Source organism: Symphalangus syndactylus, chromosome 14, assembly GCF_028878055.3.
Source record: "Symphalangus syndactylus isolate Jambi chromosome 14, NHGRI_mSymSyn1-v2.1_pri, whole genome shotgun sequence".
Classification (NCBI taxonomy): domain Eukaryota; kingdom Metazoa; phylum Chordata; class Mammalia; order Primates; family Hylobatidae; genus Symphalangus; species Symphalangus syndactylus.
In genome coordinates, this window is record NC_072436.2 from 64472399 (window position 1) to 64494793 (window position 22395).

Genomic DNA, 22395 nt, shown 5'->3' on the forward strand with positions numbered 1-22395 from the left:
AACTGACTGCAACCTCTGCCTCTCGGGTTCAGGCGATTCTCCTGCCTCAGCCTTCCGAGTAGCTGGGACTACAGGCGCCCACCACCATGCCTGGCTAATTTTTGTATTTTCAGTAGAGACGGGGTTTCACCATGTTGGCCTGGCTGGTCTCCAACTCCTGACCTCAGGTGATCCGCCCGCCTCAGCCTCCCAAAGTGCTGGGAAGACAGACATGAGCCACCACGCCCGGCTTTTTTTTTTTTTTTTTTTTTTTTTTTTTTTAAGACTGAGTCTCGCTCTTGTTGCCTAGGCTGGAGCGCAATGGCACGATCTCAGTTCACTGCAACCTCTGCCTCCCAGGTGCAAGTGCTTCTCCTGCCTCAGCCTCCCGAGTAGCTGGGATTGCAGGCATGCACCACCATACCTGACTCATTTTTTATTTTTGGTAGAGAGGGGGTTTCTCAATGTTGGTCAGGCTGGTCTCAAACTCCTGACCTCAGGTGATCCGCCCGCCTCGACCTCCCAAAGTGCTGGGATTACAGGCGTGAGCCACCGCGCCCGGTCTGGCTTCACTTCTTTAAGCAGTCACCCTGTGCTAGACAACTGACATTCCGCGTTGTGTTTATTGTTTATTGCCTGTCCCCTCTGTGTCAGCTTCCTGAGGCAGTGACTTTGCTCATCCTTGTCCCTGCTGTATCGCCGGTGCCCAACTCGGTATCTAGCACACGGTAAGTACTCAGGGAAGAGTTGTGGAGGATACATTTTGCGGAGGGGGAAAATGAATCTCAGGGAAGGAAGATGATTTGCTCGAGGCCACATGAAAATTAGAAGGCAGGACAGGGATTTGAGCAGGATCTGTGGCTCCGAGACCGAGGCTCCTCTCCCGGTGACTCTTCCCGGGATTCTGGCCTCATTTGGACCTCCAGGGCCCCCGACCTGAGCCTGGGGCAGAGCTGGGACCCAGGCGGGCGAGGCTGAGCGGCTAGCTGAGAGTCGCCAGCAGAGGGCGCTGTCTACGCGTGTCCGGGCGCAAGGAGGCCCCAGTGGGGCTGAGCCCGGGTAGAAAGAGGGAGCGGCGGGTTGTGGGGTGGTGGGGCAGTGGGGCGACAGGATGGGGAAGAGACTAAGGCGGGGCGCGCGGGGGGGGGGGGGGGCGCTGTGGGAACCTGCAGGAGAACTTTACTAGCTGGATAAAGGCAGGTTTCCCAGGAGTTTATTTTGTAACTGTATGCTGAAAAATAAATGGGAGGTGGCGTTTGAGAAAGCGAAGTGTGTTCCAGGTTGAGAGAGCAGCATGTGTGAAGGCCCCGAGCCGGCCTCCGGACCTTTTCAGTATGCATCTTGGTCAGGGGAGGATGGTCGGCCAGGGCACACGCATGGCCCCCTGGAGTCGTGCGGCTCTGGCCTTGGTGAGTCTTCAGGCACAGACTGAGGCGTAAAGGAGGTGCTCCTGCCAAAATTTAATTTCGCCCAGGCATGGTATCCCAGCACCTTGAGAGGCCAAGGTGAGAGGATTGCTTGAGGCCAAGAGTTCGAGACCAGCCTGGGCAACATAGTGAGATGCGATCTCTACAAAAATTTTAAAAATTAGCCAGGTGTGGTGGCATACACTTGTAGTCCCAGCTACTCTGGAGGCTGAGGTGGAAGGATCACTTGAGCACAAGAAGTGGAGGCTGCAGTGAGCTGAAGGGGCCACTGCACTCCAGCCTGGGTGACAGAGCAAGACCCTGTCTAAAAAACAAACAAAGAAGTAAATCCCCTAGTCTCAGGTATTCTGTTAGAGCAACACCAAACACACTAAGGCAGGAGGAAGGGGCTGGGTGGGCTCCCACAGTCCTGTCCAGCCACTGGGCCCGTGCAGCACAGCACTTCCCGGGTGCATCGGCATTGAGCCTTTCCTGAGTGCTGCTGCCATCTGTCCTCCAGTTACGAAGGGAACGAGAGACCCAGAAGGGGTGGGGCTGGCCCACGGTCTCCCTTGCTCACAGCCCTGGGCTGGAGCCCTTGTGCAGAGCTGCCTCCTGGTCAGCCAGGAAAGGCTCACTGGAGGAGGAGGGGTAGGTCAGGCATCTTCCCGGCCTCAGAACAGGATATGGGTGGGGGATGTTGGTGTGTCCTACACTGGGGCCTGCCCACCTTCTTCCCCCAGTGTTCCTCCATCCTGCTCTGAGCACTGTGCAGAGGACCCCGGACTATGGGGTTCATCCTTTCCTAGGGAGCTTTCAAGGGCCCACACAGCCTGCTCCCCACACCCCACGGAGGCGCAATGATAGCAGAATTACTGGCACTGTTAACCTGCTGGAGTTGGAACCTGGAGTCCTGGAGGGTCAGAAGTCAAGCTGGGGGACTGGGGGGACTGCCTGCACTGGCCACTGCAGTGCAGAGAAGCTGAGGTGACCACAATCTGAGAGACTGGAGACCAGGGCTGGGTGAGGGTGCATGGGAAACGGGTGCGTGGGAACTGGGTGAATGGGTACCGAGTGGATGGGGACTGGGTGGATGGGGACTGGGTGGGTGGGGACTGGGCGGATGGATACTGGGTGGGTGGGGACTGGGTGGGTGGGGACTGGGCGGATGGATACTGGGTGGATGGGGACTGGGTGGGTGAGGACTGGGCGGATGGATACTGGGTGGATGGGGACTGGGTGGGTGGGGACTGGGCGGATGGATACTGGGTGGATGGGGACTGGGTGGGTGAGGACTGGGCGGATGGATACTGGGTGGATGGGGACTGGGTGGGTGGGGACTGGGTGGATGGGGATTGGTAGATGGGGATTGCTAGATGGGTACTGGGTGGATGGGGATTGGTGGATGGGGACTGGGTGGATGGGGATTGGTGGATGGGTACTGGGTGGATGGGGATTGGTAGATGGGTACCGGGGATGGGGATTGGTGGGTGGGGACTGGGTGGATGGGGATTGGTAGATGGGTACCGGGGATGGGGATTGGTGGGTGGGGACTGGGTGGATGGGGATTGGTGGATGGGGACTGGGTGGATGGGAACTGAGTAGATGGACACTGGGTGGATTGGGACTGGTGGATGGGGACTGACTGGATGGAAGGAGGGCAGGGGGCCAGGTGGGGCCAGGCAGCCTGCCTGCTCTGCTGAGCGGCCTGGACCCAGGGGCTGCCTCTCCCAGGCCTCAGTCTCATCGTCTATAGAATGGAGTTTCCAGAGATGGTCTGAGGCCCCTTCCAACTACCTGCAATGTGCTGGGTCCCAGGTCCACGGGAAGGACTGGTTCCTAGGGTCTTCCTTCCCAGCAAATTGTCCCTCCTGCTCCTGGCAGCAAAAGCTTCCCAGGATAATATTATCAATAATAATATTGTCCCCCCTCCTCCTCTGCCTCTTCTTCTTGTGTTTCTATATTCCAGGAACTTTCCTAAATGGTTCATTTATTTATCAGATAATTTAATCCCCCACAATCCCATGAGTAAGAGACATTTACTGATCCCTTTTTATAGATGAGGAAACAGACTCAGGGAGGGGAGGTGACTTGCCAGAGCCACACAGCTGGCAATCTGGCTCCCGTACCTCCGCGTCCCTGAGGTCACTTTAGTGCCCCCGCCGCATGCCAGGGATAAAGAGACTCGAGACCTTACCGCAACTCACGGAGACCTATGTGGCTGCATGTGTCACCCCCAGGCAGAGTGACTTGAAGGGCCCAGGGAGGGGCCTCTTTTCATCCCGGGGACTGCCAAGCCCTGGAGTCCAGCTGGGCATGGGCAGTCAGCCCGGGCTGGGGGATGGTGCCTGGCTGCTAGGGTGCTGGTCCTAGCACGGCAGGCATGGGTTAAAATCCCAGCTGTGCCACCTTCTGCTGTGTGATTCCAGGCACGTGACCTTTCCGCTTGGTGCCTCAGTTTCCCCTTCTGTGGAACGGGGATAATAGCAACGCCTCTTCTATAAGGCAAGGTGGTTGTGAGGATTCAATGAAGCAACACACGAAAGCACTCGCCTGCCTGGTCCCGTGGGTTCTCCACAGGATAGGGAACCCATGGAAGCCACGCCCAGCTAATTTTTTTGTATATTTTTAGTAGAGACAGGGTTTCACCATGTTGGCCAGGCTGGTTTCAAACTTCTGACCTCGAGTGATCCACCCACTTCAGCCTCCCAAAGTGCTGGGGTTACAGGCCTGAGCCATGGCTCCTGGCTGTTTGTTTTTTGAGACAGGGTCTCACTTTGTCGCCCAGGCTTGAGGGCAGCGGTGCTATCGTAGCTCATTGCAGCCTTGATCTCCTGGGCTCAAGTGATCCTCCCACTTCAGCCTCCTGAGTAGCTGGGACTACACGTGCACACTACCATGCCTGGCTAGTTTTTTATTTTGTAGAGGTGGGATTTCACCATGTTACCATGGTCTTGAACTCCTAAGCTCAAGTGATCCACCCACCTCAGCCTCCCAAAGTGCCGGGATTATAGGCATGAGCCACCATGCCCAGCTTGAATGGCCGCTTTTGATGGAGCACTTACTATGTGTCGCTAAACCCCTCTGAGCCTCAGTTTCCTCCTTTGTAGTGTGGGACTTGCTCGAGGACTCACTGCTGGCCTTGGGGAGCAGAGAACCCAGGTCTCTGTGATTCCGAAGTCCAGGTTCTTCCACCTGCAACTGCAGTTTCCAGAATTGGTCCCACCCCAGGAGGATCAGCCAGGTGGTATGAGATCCTGCTCGGGGCTGTGAAAAGGGAATGGGAAGTCAGGGCACCCTGCCTGGTCCCACGCTGATCCACCGGGGGTACCCATCCGAGAAATAGGGGTGGGGACCAGACTGGATGACGCAAATGGCATGTGGCATTGATCACTGGCCCCTCACCCTGGCCACGGCCTCCAGGTGGGCAGAGTGCACTCCCTGTCTCTTGACTCTGGGCTCAGCCATGTAATTTGCTTTGGTCCATGGGATGGCAGTGGCTATAACAAGACCAAAGGCTTGAGGTGCACTTCCACAGTGGGGCTGTCTTCTTGTGCTTCTGCTATGAGAAGATCGTCCCCCTGAATGGCTGCCGGCCCTTCAGCCTCGCCCCGCCAAGCGACACATGGAACAGCCAGAGCCCAGCCTAGAGCCTGTATCCCAGCCTAGCCTGAGGCAGAGCTGCCCAGCGAAGACCAACTGACCTTCAGCTAACCTGCAGATGCATCGGGGGAATTAAATGATTGTTCTAAGCCACTGAGTTTTGGGGTGGTTTGTTATGTGGCATTATTGCAGTGGTAGCTAATACAAGCCCGGTATCACTCTACAACTCTTGGACTCTGAGCTGCATTTGCGTCCTGAATCCATCACTTACTGAGAATCAGGTCTTTATTATTATTATTAATTTTACTCTATCAATTTCAAGTTTTCCATAAGAGACATAGATAACATAAAGGCCAAAGATTTTGGGCGACAAAACAGAGATAACTACAAAATCTCTGGCAAACAACAGTCGCTACCTTTGCACCAAGCTGAGCTCTGAGCTTCCTGACAGGCATGGCAAAGAGAGGAAGAAGATGCACTACCCATATGCTGGGGAGCATTAAGGTCCTACGGGCTGCGTCCCATGGGCTGGCGACCTCCCACTGGGGCCCTCTTCACATTGCCGTGGGATCCCAGCGTTTTCCCCAGCTTTCCTTCTTCCAGACCCTGCTCCAGTATCACCCCAACTTGAAGCCTTCCTGGCTGTTAGAATGTCTTACAGCCGATTGCCTCCGTCACTGATTGGTTCATCCCGTATCTGCTGGCATCAACCTATGTTGTGCTTAGAAAAGACTTATAGAGGCCGGGCGTGGTGGCTCACGCCTGTAATCCCAGCACTTTGGGAGGCCGAGGAGGGTGGATCATGAGGTCAAGAGATTGAGACCATCCTGGCCAACATGGTGAAACCCTGTCTCTGCTAAAAAAAATGCAAACAAATCAGCCGGGCGTGGTGGCGGGCGCCTGTAGTCCCAGCTACTTGGGAGGCTGAGGCAGGAGAATCACTGGAACCCAGGAGGCAGAGGTTGCAGTGAGCTGGGATTGTGCCGCTGCACTCCAGCCTGGCGACAGAGCGAGACTCCGTCTCAAAAAAAAAAAAAAGAAAGAAAGAAAGAAAGAAAAGAAAAGATGTATTGAGGCTGGGCGCGGTGGCTGACGCCTGTAATCCACCAAGGCGGGCGGATTGCCTGAGCTGAGGAGTTCCAGACCAGTCTGGGCAACACGGTGAAACTCCCGTCTCTACTAAAATACAAAAGAAATTAGCCAGGCGTGGTGGCATCCGCCTGTAGTCCCAGCTACTCGAGAAGCTGAGGCAGGAGAATGGCTTGAACCCAGGAGGTGGAGGTTGCAATGAGCCGAGATTGCGCCACTGCATTCCAGCCTGGGCGACAGAGCGAGACTCCATCTCTGAAAAAAAAAAAAAAAAAGAAAAGACTTGGCCGGGCACAGTGGCTCATGCCTGTAATCGCAGCACTTTGGGAAGCTGAGGTGGGCAGATCACGAGGTCATCAGGAGATCGAGACCATCCTGGCTAACACAGTGAAACCCCGTCTCTACTAAAAATACCAAAAATTAGCCGGGCGTGGTGGCGGGCGCCTGTAGTCCCAGCTACTCGGGAGGCTGAGGCAGGAGAATGGCGTGAACCCAGGAGATAGAGCTTGCAGTGAGCCGAGATCGCCCCACTGCACTCCAGCCTGGGCCACGGGGAGAGACTGCGTCTCAAAAAAAAAAAAAAAAAAAAAAGAAAAGAAAAGACTTATCGAAAGACTTATCGAGTGAATAATGAATAAATGAATGAATGAGGAAATGAATTTACAGATGGGGAAGTGAATTAATGAAGTTAAAAGCAATACATCGAAGAAAGTGTTTGCTTACCTGAGTCTGATTAGGGGAAGGAGCCCTGAGCGGAGGCTCCGTCGTTTGGGGTGGTCTTGCCTATATATTTGTAAAGAATGCTTGAGAAGCTTCTTGAGGGGTTCTGGGAGCTGAGGATCACATCAGAATTCTAGCTGAGAACAATTTGTCAGCTGTCACAGTGCAGAGCATGGTGGTTGAACTCAAATGCCGCCCAGCAGATGACAGGGACACTTTCCACCTAGTTCAGGAACATAAGCTAAGGCACTTCAGAGAGGTTTTTTTGTTTGTTTGTTTTTAATTTTTTTGAGACAGGGCCTCACTCCGTCACCCAGGCTGACTGCAGTGGTGCGGTCTTGATTCACTGCAGCCTGGAACTCTTGGGCTCAAGGGATTCTCCCATCTCAGCCTCCTCAGTAGCTGGGATCACAGGCTTGCACCACTATGCCCGGCTAATTTTTTAATTTTTTTCCAGAGAGGGGGGTCTCGCTTTGTTGCCCAGGCTGCTCTCAAACTCCTGGCCTCAAGTGGTCCTTCCCCCTCGGCCTCCTGAAGTGCTCAGATTACAGGCGTGAGCCACCGTGCCCAGCTGGGGAGTATTTTTATGTCCCCAAAATGCAGGATCTGCCTCCAGTTGATTTGTCTTTAGTGAATAAGGATGAAAATGCCATCTATTTCCTGGAAAATTCTCTTGGCCTTCAACCAAAAATGGTTAAAACAGATCTTGAAGAAGAGCTAGTTGAGTGGGGCAAAATGGGAGCCTATGGTCATGAAGAAGGCAGCATCCTTGGGATACTGAGATGAGAGTATCGTAGGCCTACGGAAGGACCATAGGAGCCTACGGGAAAGAAATAGCCCTAGTGAATGCGCTGACTCTTAATCTACATCTTCTACTGTTATCCAGGGTCTCACTCTGTTGTCCAGGCTGGAGTGCAGTGGCACAACCACAGCTCACTGCAGCCTCAACTTCCCAGGCTCAGGTGATCCTCCCATCTTAGCCTCCCAGGTAGCTGGGACTACAGGCACACACCACCACGCCAGACTAGTTTTTGTATTTTTTTGTAGAGATGGGGTCTTGCCATGATGCACAGGCTGGTCTGGAACTCCTTGGATTACAGGTGGGAGCCACCGCGCCCAGCCTTAGTCCAGTTATTGTTTAAGCCTTTACCAAATGGTATAAAATTCTTATAGAAGCCGAAGCTTTCTCCTTTAATCATGATACTATTGAGTCACAGCTACAACTCCATGGAGTTAACATTGAGGAAAGTGGGGATTATAAAGCCAAGAAGGGGGAAGAAACCTTAAGAATAAAGGATATTGGCCGGGTGCGGTGGCTCATGCCTGTAATCCCAGCACTTTGAGAGGCCGAGGCCGGTGGATCACCAGAGGTCAGGAGTTTGAGACCAGCCTGGCCAACATGGTGAAACCTCGTCTCTACTAAAAATACAAAAATTAGCCGGGCGCGGTGGCAGGCGCCTGTAATCTCAGCTACTCTGGAGGCTGAGGCAAGAGAATCGCTTGAACCCGGGAGGTGGAGGTTGCAGTGAGCTGAGATCGTGCCATTGCACTCCAGGCTGGGGGACAAGAGAGAGACTTTGTCTTAAAAAAAAAAAAAAAAAAAAGATACAAAAAAAATTAGCTGGGTGTGGTGATGCATGCCTGTAATCCCAGCTACTCAGGAGGCTGAGACAGGAGAATCACTTGAACCCGGGAGGTGGAGGTTGCAGTGAGTCAAGATAGCATCACTGCACTCCAGCCTGGGTGACAGAGCAAGACTCCATCTCAGAAAAAATAAAATAAAATAAAATATAAAATAAAATAAAATAAAAGATATCCCTGAAGCAACTGAGAAGGGAGGAGGCTCGATTACGGCGATCCTGTTCAGTGGGCTGCATTTTTATACTGGGCAGCTCTTTAATATACCTGCTACCACGAAAGCTGGACAAGTGAAGAGATGTTTTGCTGGCTTGATCTAGCATGTACAGTTGGAAATGCTGAACTCCACTTACATGACAGAAGAGTTGACTTTGCCCACTGGTGTTCCCACAATAATTTGAATGGAGGAGCAGGAGGTCTGGCAGGTGCTTTTTCCGTGAAAAGCATGCCCATATGATTAAAGCTGTGCTGGTGGGGTGGTTTGACTGTGAACTCAGCACCAGATTTGAGATGGATAACCAACTGCAGTTAATCCCTGGGGTCAGTGGATTCCAAATCTCAAATCCTCCCATTTTGTTGGTCTGTTTCTCACACACTAGTTTAGAGATCTTTAGGCAGGCAGCGATTAAAGCATTGTGGAGAAAATCTATTTTGCTAACTGGTTATCTGGAATACCTGATCTAGCACTGCTATGGCAAAAACAAAGCAGAATCTGAGAAGCCAATGGTGACCTGGAGGGGGACCATTACTCCATCCCATATGGAGGATCAGGGCTGCCAGCTGACACTAACATTTTTCTGTTCCAAAGAAAGGTGTTTTCCACGAGGTAGAAAAAAGAGGAGTGGTTTATGACAAGTGGAATCCAAATGTCATTCAAGTGGCTCCAGTTCCTTTCTATCATTCTTTCCATGATGTGTATAAATTTATCAATCTGGGCTGGGTGCGGTGGCTCACACCCGTAATCTCACCACTTTGGGAGGCCGAGGCCAGAGGATCACTTGAGCCTAGGAGTTTGAGAACAGCATGGACAACAGAGTGAGACCCTGTCTCTACAAAAGAACCAAAAAAAATGTATTTTTAATTAGCCAGGCATGATGGCACACACCTATAGTCCCTGCTACCCAGAAGGCTGAGGCAGGAGGATCACTTGATCCCAGGAGATCAAGGCTGTAGTGAGCTGTGATGGCACCACTGCACTCCAGCCTGGGCAAGACAGTGAGACCCTGTCTCCAAAAAAAAAAAAAAATTATCAATCTGCTCACTTCTGTACTTCACTCTGCGGAAACAAAAAATTAGCAGTGTTTTCTAGAACAATTTACGCAAATTATACTGAAAGCTGATGTGTGTTTTTTTTTTTTACCATTATTCAATTTTTAGTTATTGAAAGTATTTTACAATTGATCGCATGCAGCTGGCAGTAAGTTATATACTTTACAGAAAAAAGATAAGTAAATGAAACAAGTAAGACTAAGGAGTGATGGGTGGGCTAAGGAAACTGCTTTTATTTTATCCAAGTTTATTGAAAACCTCCTGTACTTATCCCTGAGAGAGGATGCAGATATGGCCCCTGCTTATGCGTAGCACAGGTCTGAGGTGGGGAGGTAGATCCAGACCCAGCCAATCATGACTGAAGGTGATCAGTGCTGTGACAAAGGAGTCCCAGGGACTGAAGGGCCCAAGAAAGCCCCAGTCCATCCTGGAGGTCAGGGAAAGCTCCCTGGGGATGGAAAGAAATGGGTTGTATAGGAATTTGCCAGGGGAAGAGGTGGGAGAAGGTGGAGCAACATGAGCAAAGGGTGAGGAACGAGAAGAACTAAGCAAATGTGCAGGAGAAATAAATGGAGCTTCTAGAAATTTAACACCTAGTAACATATTAAAAACTCAATGGACAGTTTAAACGACAGTTTAGACAAAGCTAAATAGAGAATTCATGATCTGGAAGATGGATTTGAAGAAATTATCCAGAATTCAACCCAGAAAGAAAAATAAATGGAAAATAGAGGGAAAAAAAAAGAAGAATTCAACCTGAGAAAGCTGGAGGAGGAGGAGGAGGAGGAGGAGCAGGAGCAGGAGGAGCAGGAGCAGGAGGAGCAGGAGGAGGCAGCAGTAGCAAGGAGAAGGAGGAGAAGAAGAAAGAGAAGAAGAAGGAGGAGAAGGAGAAAGATGAGGAGGAGGGGGAGGAGAAGAAGACGATGAAGAAGAAGAGGAGGAAGAGGAGGAGGGGAAAACAAAGAAAAGAAGTGTTTAGGAGCCAGGGAGAATACAACAGGAAGATCTAACATAGGTAGCAGTTCCAGACAGAGATGGGAAAACGAGACAAACGCAATATTTGAAAACATAAAGTCTGACATTTTTTTCCATATCTAATAAGCACCACCAAATGCGTAGATTCTAGAGATCCAATGAATCCCAAGCAAGATAGGTAGGAAGAAATTCATGTCTGGACATATTGTAGTGAAAATATAGAACACCAAAGTCAAAGAAGAGATCCTAGAAGCAACCAGAGAGAAAGCAGAGGAGATTCTTTAAGTGTTTCAGTGTTGCAACACTGATATATTCAAACGCAGGGAGTATAGGGAAATGGGGCTCTAGTAGAGCCAATTATTAAGGGTGATTTTGAGCCAGAGGTGTGATACGATGAGATCTGTGTTTCAGAATCTGAGTATGGAAAGCCAGGTGTGCTGCTCAAACCTGTAATCTCAGCACTTTCAGGGGCCAAGTTGTGTGGATCGCTTGAGACCAGGAGTTTGAGACCAGCCTGGGCAACAAAGTAAGAGACGCTGTTTCTTTTTCTTTTTCTTTCTTTTTTTTTTTTTTTGAGAGAGTTTCACTCTGTCACCCAGGCTGGAGTGCAGTGGCGTGATCTCGGCTCGCTGCAACCTCCGCCTCCCGGGTTCAAACCATTCTCCTGTCTCAGCCTCCCAAGTAGCTGGGACTACAGATGCTCACCACCAGACCTGGCTAATTTTTGTATTTTTAGTAGAGATAGGGTTTCATATTGGCCAGGCTGGTCTTGAACTCCTGACCTTGTGATCCACCTGCTTTGGCCTCCCAAAGTGCTGGAATTACAGGCGTGAGCCACCGCGCCTGGCAAGAGACACTGTTTCTACAAAAAAATTAACAAACAACAAAAAAAATTAGCTGAGCATGGTGGCATGCACCTATAGTCCCAGCCATTTCGGAGGCTGAGGTAAGAGGATCACTTGGGCCCAGGTAGGAGGATCACTAGCCCAGGTCGAGGCTACAGTGTTTGCACCACTGCACTCCAGCCTAGTGTACAGACTGGAGTGATGGAGTGAGACTCTGTCAAAAAAGAAAGAAAGAAAGAAGAAAGAAAGAAAGAAAGAAAGAAAGAAAGAAAGAAAGAAAGAAAGGAAGGAAGGAAGGAAGGAAGGAAGGAAGGAAGGAAGGAAGGAAGGAAGGAAGGAAGGAAAGAAAGAAAGAAGGAAAGAAAGAAAGAAAGAAAGAAAGAAAGAAAGAAAGAAAGATGCAGTTCTCCTCGGCGTCATCTGATTGCTACCCTGTAGAAGTGCAGCCCCAGAGTTGTGAGCTTCTGATATCCCAAAAGATATGGAAACAGGTGGCCCCTGGATGAAGGAGGAGGTCAGGGGTGGCTGGAAGGCAGGTCCTGGGGAGTGGAGGGGCTGGAAGAAGATGGAGGGGGAAGGTGTGGCAGACACTATTATAATAGCTGACTGCCCAATGTGTGCCATTCCCAATTCCCCTCTTCCCTGCTGCTTTCCACTGTGGAGGCTGGAAAAGAGAAACTACTTACCTTCTCAGCCTTTGTTGCAGCTAGGAGTGACCATGTGACACAGTTTTGGCCAATGACATCTATGGAGTCTCATTAGATCTCATTGTGTGTGTGTGGCAGGGGTGGGAGTGGGGGGTGAGGGGGTGGGGCGCCTGGGAAATTATTGACAAAAGTGACAAATGCTTTCAATTAACTCTGAAGGTAACCATTCCTTTTCCTTTCTGTCTTAAATGCGGAGGCAGATGCAACGCCAGGAGCACCATCAGCCATGCTGTAAACAAGGGGGAAACGCCAAGCGCGTTACAGAGGACGTCAGCCCTGCCATCACTGGGCTGGGGAAACAGTGCCAACCATGGCTGGTCTCCAGGTTCACAGTGATAGGGGAAATAAACCCTTATTTGTCTAAGCCATTGTGATCTGTTTTCCTTTTTTTTTTTTCAGCCACTTTACAGAAGAGGGATATTTGTTAAAATTCAGAAGGGGAGGGAGAAGGAGAGACTGCGCAGGTTGAAACGGTGATGGGTAAATGTCAAAGAGAGAGAGACTTTGTTTGCAGGTGCCAGGGGCCTGAGCACGATTTTGTCACGATAGCAGAATGAGCACAGGATGTGCCAGGCATAGCGCTTTATACTGATCGACGCGTTTTAAAAAATATTTTGTAGGCTGGGCACGGTGGTTGACGCCTGTAATCCCAGCACTTTGGGAGGCTCAGGCGGGGCGGATCACGAGGTCAGGAAATTGTGACCATCCTGGTTAACACGGTGAAACCCCGTCTCCACCAAAAATACAAAAAACTAGCCAGGCTTGGTGGCACGCGCCTGTAGTCCCAGCTACTCGAGAGGATGAGGCAGCAGTAACGCTTGAACTCGGGAGACGGCGCATGCAGTGAGCTGAGATCGCTCACTTGAGATCGCGCCACTGCACTCTAGTCTGGGCGACAGAGCTAGACTCCGGCTCAAAAAAAAAAAAAAAAAAAAAATTGTAGAGACGGGGGCGGGGGGGGGGGTCTCACAATGTTGACCAGGCTAGTCTCGAACTCCTGACCTCAAGCCGTCCTCAGGCTCTGGCCTCCCAAAGTGCTAGGATTAAGGCCTGAGCCACCGCGCCAGCTGAACGCATTTAGTTCTCATTGCAACTTTCTGACGCTGGTTGTGCTGTTATCCCCACCACACAGAAGGAACTGCGGCTTAGACAAGAAAAGCGCCAGGCAGCAGGTGGTGAGGCAGGATTTGAACTCGCGCACACGGAGCCCATCCAGTCCAGATGGACTGACTCCTCTGTCAGCGGAGGAGGGAGCGAGTTGTTTGGTGAACAATGAGTGTCTCAGGGTCCCGAGTGTGAGGTGGGGCGTCTGATGTGTCGCCAGGTCCCGCCTTGTGTGAGGTGAAAAATGGTGAAAATGGTAAATTTTGTATCTATTTTATACCATGCCCCCTAAAAAAAATTGTTGTTAAGAGTCAAGATCTCGCTGTCTCCCAGGCTGGGGTGCAGTGGGGTGATTGATCAAAGCTCACTGCAGCTCTGAACTCAGCCAGCTTCCCTGACTCAAACGATCATCCCGCTTCAGCCTCCCGAGTAGCCGGGACTGCAGACGGTGCCATCACGCCCAGCTCATTGTTGATTTTTGCCCCGCCTTGGTAGAGACGGGATTCCGCTATATTGCCTAGGCTGGCGTCGAACTCATAGAACAAAGGATCCTCCCTCCTGGGCCTGGGCGTGGGCTCGCAAAACGCTGGGATTCCCGGATTACAGGCGGGCGCACCACACCAGGAGCAAACACTTCCCGCTTTAAAAATTCAGGTTGTGAGTGGCTGTCATTCAGTATTATGCTAATTAAGCATGCCTGTTTTTTTAAACGTCTTAAAACAATTGTTAAAATTACGTTTCCACCTACAACGTTAAAATTTGTCAAGTGATAATATTGGAGAAGACGTTATTGCCAAACTACTTTCCTATTTGTTTCCTAATGGCATCGGAAATAGCGAAAGTATCTCGCCATCAGTTAAAAGTTTGCGGCCGGTGTAGCCCCAGCAGAGGCTGCGAGAGAGACGCCAAGACTATACTTTCAGGGATCATTTCTATAGTGTGTTACTAGAGAAGTTTCTCTGAACGTGTAGAGCACCGATAAGCCACGAGGAGGAGTTGTAGCGTTCTCTCCTGAGCGTGAAGCCGGCTTTTGGTGTTGCTCGAGTGCGACTGCCGTCAGCCATTGATGACCGTTCTTCTCTCCGGCTCGGAGAGTAAGAAGGAGAGAACGCAGTCTGAGTGGTTTATCTTCGTTCGTGGCTCAACAAGAGAGGTGTAAGGTGGACCGTGTTGGGTGTTTGCGTGCGTTCGGTTTGCGTCTGGCTGACCGCGGGGGAGTCCTGCAAGGCTTCTTGCTTTTGTCAGCGATACGTTTTGCGTGACATCTGGGTGCCTTTTCAATGCTAGTTTTAGGCGGGGGGAAGGGTTGGAAGGGTTTGGGTACGTCACACTGGTGAAGTCAAGGGATTGACTTCCCAAGGTGCTGGGATTACAGGCGTCAGCCACCGCGCTTGGCCAGTGAAGACATACTATGTATTTTACTGTCATTTTTGAGATAGTTTCCCTCTTGTTGCCCCGGCTGGAGTGCAAGGGCACAATCTCAACTCACCGCAATCTCCGCCTCCCGGGTTCAACTGATTCTCCTGCCTCAGCCTCCACTATCGCCGCTCACTGCGGCCTCGACCTCCCAGGCTCAAGCAATCCTCCCACCTCGGCCTCCAGAGTAGCTTGGACTACAGGTGCCCACCACCATGTCTGGCTAATTATTTGTATTTTTAGTAGAGATGGGTTTTCGCCATGTTACCGAGGCTGGTCTTGAACTCCTGGACTCAAGCGATCCTCCTGCCTTGGCCTACCACAGTCCTGGGATTACAGGCGTGAGCCACCGCGCCTGAGAACTGTAAGAAATAAATTTGTGCTATTTAAACCACAAAGTCTGTGTATTTTGTAATGGAGCCCAAGGGAAAGACAAGCAGCTTCTTTTAAAACTAAACATACTCTTTCCATATGATCAGAACTCATGCCTCTTGGTGTCTACCCAAATGAGTTGAAAATGTATGTCCACACAAAAACCTGCACACCTATGTTTATAGCAGCTTTATCCATCATTGCCAAAACTTGGAACTAAGATGTTCCTAAATAGAGCCGGCGGCTGTGGCTTGTGTCTGTAATCCCTGCTACTTGGGCAGCTGAGGCAGTCACTTGAGATCAGCAGTTTGCCCAGACTGGTCTCAACAAAGTGAGACCCCATCTCTGTAAAAAATACTTTTAGGGCCGGGTGCGGGTTGGCTCACGTCTGTAATCCCAGCACTTTAGGAGGCCAAGGCTGGTGGATCACCTGAGGTCAGGAGTTCGAGACCAGCCTGGCCAACATGGTGAAACCTTCTCTCTACTAAACATACAAAAATTACCCAGGTGTGGCGCCGCATGCCTGAGTCCCAGCTACTCGGGAGGTTGAGGCAAGAGAATGGCTTGGACCCGGGAGGGATAGGTTGCGCTGAGTCCAGATTGTGCCATTGCACTCCACCCTGCTTGAACTCGAGAGGCGGAGGCTGCAGTGAGCCGAGATCGCCGCCATTGCACTCCAGCCTGGGCGCCAGACAGAACAAGTGACCCCGACGCCCCGTCTGGAGAGTGGGGTGGTGGGCGGGAGGGAGACGACGTTGGTCAAGATTGACAACGAGAAAGGGAAGGATAGATGCAAAAGGATACTACGACTTAGCACAGCATCCCCCTTCTCCCAACCTACGACGGAAACACCACCCGTCTGACGTGACGCAACACCTGCCACCGACAAAACAGAGCTTTCCCCGTGGCATGCGAGAGCGAGCCAAACCCACCCCACGCAACCACCCAACAGGACCCACCTTACATTTCTCTCTCGTTGAACCACGAACAAAAACAAACCACTCAGACTGCGTCCTCTCCCTCTTACTCTCCAAAGCGGAGAGAAGAACGGTCATCAATGGCTGACGGCAGTCGCACTCGAGCAACACCAACAGCCGGCTTCACGCTCAGGAGAGAACGCTACAACTCCTCCTCGTGGCTTATCGGTGCTCTACACGTTCAGAGAAACTTCTCTAGTAACACACTATAGAAATGATCCCTGAAAGTATAGTCTTGGCGTCTGTCTCGCAGCCTCTGCTGGGGCTACACCGGCCGCAAACTTTTAGCTGATGGCGAGATACTTTCGCTATTTCCGATGCCATTAGGAAACAAATAGGAAAGTAGTTTGGCAATAACGTCTTTTCCAATATTATCACTTGACAAATTTTAACGTTGTAGGTGGAAACGTAATTTTAACAATTGTTTTAAGACGTTTAAAAAACAGGCATGCTTAATTAGCATAATACTGAATGACAGCCACTCACAACCTGAATTTTTAAAGCGGGAAGTGTTTGCTCCTGGTGTGGTGCGCCCGCCTGTAATCCGGGAATCCCAGCGTTTTGCGAGCCCACGCCCAGGCCCAGGAGGGAGGATCCTTTGTTCTATGAGTTCGACGCCAGCCTAGGCAATATAGCGGAATCCCGTCTCTACCAAGGCGGGGCAAAAATCAACAATGAGCTGGGCGTGATGGCACCGTCTGCAGTCCCGGCTACTCGGGAGGCTGAAGCGGGATGATCGTTTGAGTCAGGGAAGCTGGCTGAGTTCAGAGCTGCAGTGAGCTTTGATCAATCACCCCACTGCACCCCAGCCTGGGAGACAGCGAGATCTTGACTCTTAACAACAATTTTTTTTAGGGGGCATGGTATAAAATAGATACAAAATTTACCATTTTCACCATTTTTCACATATACAATTCAGTGGCATTAAGTACATTCACGTAGCCATTGGCGTGTAACCATCACCATTATTTATCTCCAGAACTTTTTCGACATCCCAAACTGAAACTCTACCCGTAACACAAACTTCCCTTTCCTCCCTCTGCCCAGACGCTTTTAAGCACTATTCTACTTTCTGTCTCTATGAATTTGATTCTCGTAGGTACCTCTGTAACTGGAAACACGCAATATTGTCCTGTTGTATCTGGCTTATTTCACTTAGGATGACGTTTTCAAGGTTCATTCATGTTGTAACATGTTGCAGAATTTCACTCCTTTTTCAGGCTGGAGTGCAATGATGCATGACCTGACAGCTCACTGCAGCCTTGACCTCCAGGGCTCAGGTGATCCTCCCACGTCAGCCTCCTGAGTAGCTGGGATTATAGGCACACGCCATCACGCTCGGCTAATTTTGTGTATTTTTTTGTAGGGAGGGGGTTTCACCACATTGCCCAGGATGGTCTTGAACTCCTGGGCTCGAGGGATCCACCCGCCTCGGCCTCTCAAAGGCGTGGGACTAGGAGGCGTGAGCCACCACGCCCAGCGGTTTTCTTAATTACATTTTCGAATTGTTCCTTGCTAGTGTATAAAAACACAACTGGACCGGGCACGGTGGCTCACGCCGGTCATCCTAGCACTTTGGGAGGCCGAGGCGCGTGGATCACCGGGTCAGGAGATCGAGACCATCCTGGCCAACATGGTGAAACCTCATCTCTACTAAAAATACAAACACTGGCCGGGCGTGGTGGCGCTCGCCTGTAATCCCAGCTACTGGGGAGGCTGAGGCAGGAGAATTGCTTGAACCCGGCAGGCAGAGGCTGCAGTGAGCCGAGATCGCGCCATTGCACTCCAGCCCGGGCGACAAGAGCATACCTCCTCAAAAAAACGGGCAAGAAACCACACAACTGGTTTTTGTGAGTTGATCTTGTGTCCTGAAACTTTGCTGAATTTGCTTATTAGCTCTAGTAATTATTGTGTGTGTATTCTTTGGGATTTTCCGTATTCAAAGCGATGGTTTTGTTTCTTATTTCTCAATTTGGTGCCTCTTAGTGCTTGTTCTTACCTAAAGGCTCTGGCTACAACTTCTAGCAAAATGTTGACTAGGCCGGGCGCGGTGGCTCACACCTGTAATTCCAGCATTTTGGGAGGCTGAGGCAGGCAGATAACAAGGTCAGGAGATCAAGAGCATCCTGGCCAACATGGTGAAACCCTGTCTCTACTAAAAATACAAATATTAGCCAGGCGTGGCAGTGTGCACGTGTAGTCCCAGCTACTGGGGAGGCTGAGGCAGGAGAATTGCTTGAACCCGGGAGGTAGAGGCTGCAGTGAGCCAAGCGACAGAGCAAGAACTCCTTCTCGAAAACAAAACAAAACAAACAAAACCAAAAAAAAACATTGAGTAGCAGTGGTAAAGGTGAACCTCTGTGTCTTGTTCCTGATCTTAGGGGGAAAGCTTTTAGTCTTTCACCATTAAGTATGACGGTAACTGTGGTTTTTTTCACAAATACCTTTTATAACGTTGAGGCAAATCCCCTCGTTTCATAGTCTTCTCTACGTTTTCATGATGAAACGTTAGAATTTCTTAGATGCTTTTCCTGTGTCAGCTGGAATGACTGTCTTTTTCCCTTTGTTCTACTAATGCGGGACATTACGTTAGTGGATTTTCTTATGTTGAACCACCCCCTGCATTCCTGGGATGAATCCCTCCCATCCCCTCAGCTGCAGCACCTGATTAGAGCCTTCTTCCTTGGCAATAATCGTTGTTTCAGTGATTGGCTTTTTCTGTGAGGTGAGCAGCAGGCCCTAGATGGAACCCCTGGTGTTTTAGTAACACCCGGATGGCCAGTAGCCTCCAGACGCTGGAGGAGTCAAGGAAGGATCCCCCTTCGAGGCTTCAACAGTTTGATTCCTGATTTTGAGCCTTCATAACTGCGAGAGAATAATTTCTGTTTTGACAGAGTTTCACTTCATCACCCAGGCTGGAGCGCAGTGGCACAGTCTGGGCTCACTGCAACCTCTGCCTCCTGAGTTCAAGTGAGTCACGTGCCTCAGCCTCCTGAGTAGCTGGGATTACAGGCATGCGCCACCACGCCTGGCTAATATTTGTATTTTTAGTAGAGACGGGGTTTCGCCATGTTGGGCAGGCTGGTCTTGAACTCCTGACCTCAAGTGATCTGCCTGCCTTGGCCTCCCAAAGTTCTGGGATTATAGGTACAAGCCACCATGCCCGGCCTACATTTCTGTTTTTTTTTTTTTTTGAGATGGAGTTTCACTCTTGTTGCCCAGGCTGGAATGCAGCTCTTGGTGTCTACCCAAATGAGTTGAAAACGTATGTCCACACAAGCCTGCACACATATGTTTATAGCAGCTTTGCCCATAATTGCCAAAACTTGGAACTAAAATGTTCCTAAATAGAGCCGGGGCGGTGGCTTATGACTGTAATCCCTGCTACTTGGGCAGCTGAGGCAGTCAGTCACTTGAGATCAGGGCTTTAGGAGCTGCCTGGGCAACAGAGGGAGACCCCTGTCTCTAAAAAAATAACATAAAATAAAATAAAATAAAATAAAATAAAATAAAATAAAATAAAATAAATAAAATAAAATAAATAAAATAAAATAAAGTAAAAAATATGTCTTCACTTTGAGAGGCCGAGGCAGGTGGGTCTCCTGAGATCAGGAGCTCAAGACCAGCCTGGCCAACGTGGCGAAACCCCATCTCTACCAAAAATACAAAAATTAGGCTGGGCGCAGTGGCTCACGCCTGTTAAACCCAGCACTTTGGGAGGCTGGGGCGGGCAGATCACGAGGTCAGGAGATCGAGATCATCCTGGCTAACATGGCGAAACGCCGTCTCTACTAAAAAAAAAAAAAAAAAAAAAAAAAAAAAAAATGCAAAACATTAGCCGTGCGTGGTAGCGGGCGCCTGTAGTCCCAGCTACTCGGGAGGCTGAGGCAGGAGAATAGTGTGAACCCGGGAGGCGGAGATTGCAGTGAGCCGAGATCGCGCCACTGCACTCACTCCAGCCTGGGCGACAGAGCGAAACTCCATCTCAAAAGAAAAGAAAAGAAAAGAAAAGAAAAGAAAAGAAAAGAAAACAACAACAACAACAACAAAAATTAGCTGAGTGTGGTGGCACACGCCTGTAATCACAGCTACTCGGGAGGCTGAGGTAGGAGAATCGCTTGAACCTGGGAGGCGGAGGTTGCAGCGAGCTGAGGTGGCCTCACTGCACTGCAGCCCGAGAGACAGAGTGAGACTCCATCTCAAAAAAAAAAAAAAAAAAAAAAAAGTCCTACATAGGTGAATGGATAAATAAAACGTGGTACATCCAGAGAATTAGATATTGTTCAGTGCTAAAAACAAATGAGCTATCAAGCCATGAAAAAACATTCAAGAACCTTAACTGCATATTCCTAAGAAAAAGAAGCCAATGTTAAAAGGCCATATACTGTATGATTCCATAGACATGACATTCTGGAAAAGCAAAACTATGGAGACAGTAAAAGGCTCAGTGGTTGGCAGGGGTTGGGGGAGGGAGGGATGAACAGGCGGAGCACAGGGGACTTTCAGGGCCACAAAACTACTCTGTATGACATGACAATGGTGGATACGGCATTACACATTTGTCCAAACCCACAGAATGTACAACACCAGGAATGAGCTGTAATGTGAACTATGGACCTTATTTAATAATTCCATATGCATATTGGTACATCAGTTGTAACAGAAGTATCACGCTATAATGCAAAATGTTACTAATAGGGAAATGAGTGTAGGGGTCTGAGAGAGAGGATGTATGGGGATTCTGTTCTTTGTGCTCAATTCCTCCGTAAACCTATAACTGCTCCTCCCAGGAAAGTCTACTAATTAATTATTATTATTATTATTTTAAGACAGAGTCTTGCTCTGTGTCCCAGCTGGAGTGCAGTGGTGCAAACTTGTCTCACTGCATCAAGAGATTCTCCTGCCTCAGCCTCCCAAGTAGCTGGGATTACAGACATGCATCACCATGCCTGGCTAATTTTTGTATTTTTAGTAGAGATGGGGTTTCACCGTGTTGGCCAGGTTGGTCTTGAACTCCTGATTTCAGGTGATCTGTCCACCTCGGCCTCCCAAAGTGCTGGGATTACAGGCATGAGCCACTGTGCCTGCCCTCTACTAATTAATTTTTTAAAACACACAGGCGTACATACGTAATGACAAGTCACTGGCTGTACACACACAAACAGAATAGCATGGATTATGATCCCAGTCTTAAACAAATCTTTTTTTTTTTTTTTTTTTTTTTTTTACACTTTAGGTTTTAGGGTACATGTGCACAATGTGCAGGTTTGTTACATATGTATCCATGTGCCATGTTGTTTTGCTGCACCCATTAACTCGTCATTTAGCATTAGGTATATCTCCTAATGCTGTCCCTCCCCCCTCTTAAACAAATCTTACCTGTCAGCTGGACGCGGTGGTTCACGCCTATGGTCCCAGCACTTTGGGAGGCCAAGTTAGGAGGATCTCTTGTGCTCAGTAGTTCAAGACCAGGTTGGGCAACATGGTGAAACCCCGTCTGTACAAAAAATACCAAACAATTAGCCAGGCAGGGTGGCACGCCATCTGTAGTCCCAGCTACTTGGGAGGCTGAGGTGGGAAAATGGCTTGAGCCCAGGAGGTGGAGGTTGCAGTGAGCCAAGATCATACCACTGCCCCCCAGCCTGGATAACAAAGCCAGACCCTGTCTCAAAAAAACAAAAAACTTGCCTGTCCATCTATTCGTTAATCTTATATAGATCGATTGAGGCTGTGTGGAGAGAATCCTATGATGATATTCATGAAATATAGAGCCCCACAGATAGGGGGAGATTTATTGCTTTTTTTTCTGTGTATTTTCTAAGTGGCTTGGATTTTTTCTGCTGTGCATGTTTATAAAACAAGTACTTAATTTTTTTTTTTTAATTTAATGAAGTAGTGTGACATTTCTTGCACATTTGAGTTTGTGAGCAAATATTCATAAATTTATATTTGGATGTATGAGTTTGTTGTGAGAAAAAGACCACAAATCCATGTACGAAAACCCAAAAACCCAATGTGGTTATTGATGAGGGGTAGGATAAGAGATAGTTTGTTTGTTTGTTTGTTCATTTTTTCAGAGATAAGAGTCTTGCTCTGTCACCCAGGCTGGAGTGCAGTGGCATGATCACTGCTCACTGCAGCCTCAAACTCCTGGGCTCAAGTCATCTTCCCACCTCAGCCTCCCAAGTAGCTGAGACCAGAGGTGCTCGACACCATATCGGACTTATTTATTTACTTACTTATTTATTTATTGTAGAGACAGGATTTCACTATGTTGCCCAGGCTGGTCTTGATC

General features: G+C 49.6%; 2 long non-coding RNA genes, 2 other non-coding genes and 1 pseudogene across 4 annotated transcripts; 3 read left to right on the forward strand and 2 right to left on the reverse strand.

The window, feature by feature from the left end:
• The first annotated feature begins 468 nt into the window (after positions 1-468).
• On the forward strand, positions 469-5235 carry LOC134732462 (uncharacterized). Its single transcript, XR_010115651.1, has 3 exons — positions 469-707; positions 4496-4629; positions 4924-5235. It is a non-coding gene; the product is annotated as an uncharacterized lncRNA (long non-coding RNA).
• On the reverse strand, positions 1176-5080 carry LOC129462842 (uncharacterized). Its single transcript, XR_008650969.2, has 2 exons — positions 4451-5080; positions 1176-1470 (listed from the first exon to the last, which is right to left on the reverse strand). It is a non-coding gene; the product is annotated as an uncharacterized lncRNA (long non-coding RNA).
• Positions 5236-5474: 239 nt separating the features above from the next.
• On the forward strand, positions 5475-9138 carry LOC129463010 (kynureninase-like; annotated as a pseudogene).
• Positions 9139-14242: 5104 nt separating this feature from the next.
• Positions 14243-14459, forward strand: LOC129463382 (small nucleolar RNA U3). The gene has a single exon (XR_008651154.1). It is a non-coding gene; the product is annotated as a small nucleolar RNA U3 (small nucleolar RNA).
• A 1661-nt stretch (positions 14460-16120) lies between these two features.
• LOC129463385 (small nucleolar RNA U3) lies at positions 16121-16337 on the reverse strand. The gene has a single exon (XR_008651157.1). It is a non-coding gene; the product is annotated as a small nucleolar RNA U3 (small nucleolar RNA).
• Positions 16338-22395: the final 6058 nt, after the last annotated feature.